This window comes from Grammomys surdaster, unplaced genomic scaffold, assembly GCF_004785775.1.
Source record: "Grammomys surdaster isolate TR1022 unplaced genomic scaffold, NIH_TR_1.0 126187, whole genome shotgun sequence".
Taxonomy (NCBI): Eukaryota; Metazoa; Chordata; class Mammalia; order Rodentia; family Muridae; genus Grammomys; species Grammomys surdaster.
Window position 1 is genome coordinate 174215 of NW_021620993.1, and position 5425 is coordinate 179639.

The following is a 5425-nucleotide window of genomic DNA, read 5'->3' on the forward strand; positions in this document are numbered from 1 at the left end:
CACACAGAGGTATATGAATACACATAAATACATATAATACACACACATATATAATATATATATTATATATGTATGTATTATATATATAGAATTTAGTTGATAAATTTAATATGTTAAAGCCTAAATGTTTTCATAGTCACTAATTGGTAGAATTAAATTTTAGTGGAGTATCATTGATTGTAAGTTAATAAAATTTCAGGTGCTTTTTCCTTATGAGTAAATTGACTTAATAAGCAATATATATATATATATATATATATATATATATATATGTGTGTGTGTGTGTGTGTGTGTGTGTGTGTGTGTGTGTGTGTGTGTTTGTGTTTATTTCTTGTAGCAGTGCAAGATAAAGTTCTGGATAATAGAGATCTTCTTAGACTAAAATTCCAGAATAATCAAGAAAATTATTAATTCATTACGTAAGTCTTGTTTAGAGAATTGGCTTTAATTTCACCAGAGAAGGAGATAAGGTGACATTGCTGACTCTGAGACAATTGGCCAACTCAGTGTATGCACTAAAACTGCAAGATCTCACCAACATCCTCATGCATTCAGCCTTGATCTCACTTGTAATATTCAGCAGGAATTATATGAAAAAAATGAGGACATTTGAAAGACATTTCAGATGATGCAAGAAATAAATTGAGTATGAATAATGAAAGATTTTCCTTGCAGTGATAAGCTTAGAAGTCTTCCATTTCTAACCAAAGGTTTAAGGTAGTGAGTTTAACACACTACCACAGACTTTCTTCAGATAGTCTGAAGAAAGCAATCTCCAGATTGAAGATATATTTTCATGGAATATCACCCACGTTACTTCGAAGATATAAATTGTAGCAAAAGAAGGAAGACCTGAAAATCATAATCACAATTGATTTTAAAATGGCCTTTTGCTGTGTAATTACATAGATTGTTTCCAATAAGGGAAAGTCTCTGTTTATGAATCTAAGTTGGCCACTTCACGTCTGTTGGTCAACAAGACATTAGTAAAATGCCTTGAGAAAAACCTCATGGTCACTGTGTGTCCAGGCTGCCTGATTCTGCTCTGGGAACACTAAAATTATCATATGGAAGGCAGCCAACTAGCACAAGAGAAGCCATTGAGAAAAACCATAATATTTTCCTGACAGATAGACAGGTGCCAGCAAAACCAGTGAAATGGTCTGCAAGATCATTTCCAACTTGTCTTCCAGATTCTAACAGATACATTATAGTCCATCAAGGGTCTGACCAGAAGAAAACTGTATAGACTTCCATGGCTGGGAAATGGTGACTGATATAGTGCTCTGAGTTCTGTGATAGCTGTGTGATTTGATACACATGACACATGACATGAAAACTGTAGCCAGTGAAGCTTGAGCCTCAAATTATGATCTCAGAGATCACATACCATGATTAACAAAGTGGTACATTCAGCTCAACGCTGGGGAGCAACTGGGTCCAGGGGATGTGTTCTTTGTATTAGATGATTAAAAAATAGCAGCCTGCTATAGAAAATAAGTAAATAGTTTGTTCTGAGCCAAGTATGATTGACCATAGCTCAAAAATTGGGTTCAAATTAGCCTGAATGGTTTTTCCATCATGGAAAGAAGACATAAGGCCCGGAAAAAGAAAGACTATAAGCAGCACATTTATCATGTACAACCACTGGGGTGATGGGCTTCACTCAGTTGGAGAAATCTCTTACATGGTTTACAGATGTTAAAACATTCTTATCTTTAGGGCTGCCAATGCTAGAGATCTATGAAGCACAACAACACATTTCAGGAGCTTTATTTAAGGTCTACTGGGATGTTAAACTAAGTACAAAGGATGTTTCTAAGAAACAATAAAATCAGCTAAGGTAATTTTGATTCTCAATATGAAACATTTTATTACTCTCCAGTCACCATGACCCCAGTCAATGTCCAACAGTCTACAAGCGCTTGAGGATAGATGTGGCTTCTCCAGGGAACTCTAGCTCAAAAAATGTACTGTAAAACTTGTAGCTAGTACGTGAGGTTTTGTGTCATTGGGACAAACAACTCAGCATTTTGACTTAAAAGGTAGAAAGATTTATTCAGATAGTAGTTTTATATATGAAAGTATACAGCTGGCTCTGACATTTCTAGGCAGGGCAATGAGAGAGCATCGGATGTAGCAGAGTTATTCATCTCATGGAGTTTACAAAATAGAGATATGGAAAGGAGCATAGGACAAGTTCCTTAAGGATACATCTCCTGCTTAAAAGACCCCATACCTTCCAATGACACTATCAAAAATGAATTAATCTCTTTTTAATCTAGAGTCTTTCATGAGACAGACACTCTTCAAGAATTCTGGCCTGTAGAGGCCAGCAAAGGACTTTTGGATCCGCTGGAACTGAAGTTACAAATGAGTATGAGCCATCATGTAGCCATGTAAGTGCTGGACACCTAAACCATTTTCTCTTGCAAGATGAGCCAGTGCATCTCTGCAACCCTCTGTATCAGCATGAGATATGATGGGGGGAATACTTTAAATCTAAATTGTAATATACAGAGAGTATTGACCTTTCTTCTTAATTGTAGAAAGTATCTTCAGACTGACAGCCCCTCTGACCTCTCTGAATATCAGCATTTTCATCTGTAAAATATAATCAAAACTCATTTTTACATTGCCAGGTACTAAATTCACTGACTAGCATGTTGTGAATGCTCAAAAAAATGCCATGTATTTTCAGTTTGGAAGTTTGCAAACTTGTAAGAAAGAGGTTGACCAGGGAATTCACACCCTTACAGAGATCCAGCTTCTTGTTCACTTCAATAACAAATTTATAGACAGAAACAGGGTGTTAAATATTTATTTAAAAGACAAAGCATGAAGTGCTCTACAGTGGGAGGGAGGAACTTGTAGAGTCCACCTCCAGTGGAGAGACAGGACATCAAGTAGAGGAATTAGATTGCCATCCCACAGTCAAAAACTCTTACCCAGAATTGTTCCTGTCTGAAGGAACTGCAGAAACAAAAATGGAGAAGATCTTGAGAGAAAGGCTGTCCAATGACAGACCCAAATTGTTATCCAGTTCAAGGGCAGGACCCTGTGCCTGACAAGTTACTGATGCTGTGGTGTGCTTGCAGACAGGAGCCTAGCGTGACTGCCCTCTGAGAGGTTCAAAAGGCAGCTGAAAGAGTCAGATGCAGATACTACCACCCAATGAACAGAAGCTAGAGACCCCTGTGGTTGAATTGGGGAAAGCTGGAAGAAGCTGAGGGGCCCCATGGGAAGACCAGCAGTCTCAACTGACCTGGACCTCTGAGATCTCTCAGACACTAAGTCACCATCCAGGTAACATACACCAGCTGATATGAGGCCACTAACACATATACAGCAGAGGACTGCCTGGTCTGGCCTCAGTATGAGAAAATGCACCTAACTCTGGAGAAACCTGAGGACCCAGGGAGTGGGGAAGCCTGGTGGGGTGGGAGTGGTCCGCTTGGGACATCCTCTTGAAGGGGGGACATGGTATGAGGAACAGTCAGAGGTCAGTCTGAGAGGTGGATAAAGACTAGACTGTTAAAATAAATTAAAGAATAAAAATAATAAAAAAAAGACAAAGCATGCAGGAAAACCTAAGCACACCTGCTAGGAGCAGTTCGATTGAGGATACACCATATGCAGTTAGAGATTTGAATAAGTGATGTTCCATGAAGATCATTTAAGTAGCTCCATATATTATCATAGTTAAATTTCATAATAAGTTGAATGATCTGACTCTCGGGCTCACTCATGTCATTGATTTGAAGCTACAGAGCATGTACACTGACCAAATTGCCTCTTAAATTTGTCCCTATTGTCAAAGGGCCACTAGTAGAAGAATACATGATCATTTGGTGGGTGTTTTAGGCAACTACATGTGGTTGTGGACTTTATAAATGGTAATGATTTCAAATGCATGCAAAAAAATTGGATCTCTTTCCTTATTGGTTGAAAGAGGCTAGCAGTTTGTCTCATAGTATGTGACAGAAGAAATGGCAGGTATAACAAGGGTCCAGGTATTGTTCCTGGCCACTGGCTCTCTGACTAATGATCCTTCTTCAGTGATGCTTTCTTGGGTAAGGATTTCACATCGACACTACAAAATGTTTCCATGTATGCTGGTTGTAGCAAAGACCTCAATGATACACCTGCTGCTTACTTATCTGTTCCGTAGATTATTGCTTAAGAAGGACCATCATCTAGTATGACACCAGCAAGATCTTCCTTGAGTCTATGGCCATACATTCCCGTTCTGATGCCTCCCTGCAGTAAGAGAATATGATATAAGATAGAGAAATAGAAAAATAAACTGATTAGGCTCCAAATTGAGGAGAGAAATATACAACCTGGCTCCATCTTTCCTACAGCAGTGTCACAACTTGCCAAAGGGAAACCAGAGTCCAGGGGTTCTCTCCTTTGCTAGACAACATTTCTCCTGACATCAGGGCTTTTGCAGACAATTTTCCAGGAGTAAATTTAGGCACCCATGGTTGTTGATCAGCATGATCAGCTCAGTTCAATTCAGAACCACTGAGAAGGTTTCAAGGCATACCTTTGGGTATACACATATATTTATGATGTCTGAGGACATTTCCAGAAAAGTTAAACAGGGGTAATGATTTGCCCATGAAGTGACCAGCAATTCCAACCAAATATGGGAAAGGTGGATAAGGGAGGAAAAAGAATCACTGGGATGATGTCCTTCCCCTTTCCCTGCTCTCTGACCTGCTATGATGTGAACTTAGTTGCTCTTATACTCCTGTCTCACTGCAAAAAACAAAGTCCTATGAAATCATTAGCCAACAGATTTCTCTTACTTTAAGTTGCCCAGGTCAGGTTAAATTAGAGCCCATGGAAGCATCCATAAGCTTAAATAGATAGGATCTGATGATATAGTAGACAGACATAATCATCAGTACCAGTCACACACTGAACCATTGCTGGTGATTTGGTACTTCCTCTGGGCAGGTACATAGAGCTAGAAACAAAGACACTAAAATCGAAGTAGTATGTTCAACCTCCTAAATTCAAAACTGTTTCTTATTATTCATATAGATTCTATTAAATTTTATATTCAGGGATTAGTTTAACATTAATAAAGGGATAATCACCAACTGAACAAATGAGCTGTGTTTGGAATGGGTAAATTGTAAAACCTTATTTTAATATTAGAAATATGCAAAGTTAAGTGAATAGGAAAGTGATTAAACTCTTAATTTCATGTTATGCATGTCTTTAAAAATAAGAATGTCATGGGAAGACCACTAACATAACTGAAGAAGGTGGTTGCTGCAATGTCTGACAGCCTGAGTTTGTATCTCAAAGCCCAAATGCTTGTAGGAAAGAACTAACTTCTACTGGTTGTGTTCTCTCTCTCTCTGTCTCTCTCTCTCTCTCTCTCTCTCTCTCTCTCTCTCTCTCTCTCTCT

The 5425-nt window shown here is 38.5% G+C and overlaps 1 long non-coding RNA gene across 1 annotated transcript in view; it reads left to right on the forward strand.

Moving 5' to 3' along the window:
• Nucleotides 1-3132, forward strand: part of LOC114613042 — a 22177-nt gene extending 19045 nt beyond the window's left edge. The window contains exons 3-4 of the long non-coding RNA XR_003710117.1: nt 2286-2399; nt 3099-3132. This is a non-coding gene — a long non-coding RNA (uncharacterized LOC114613042). The remainder of the gene's footprint in view (nt 1-2285; nt 2400-3098) is intronic.
• The last annotated feature ends 2293 nt before the right edge of the window (nt 3133-5425 follow it).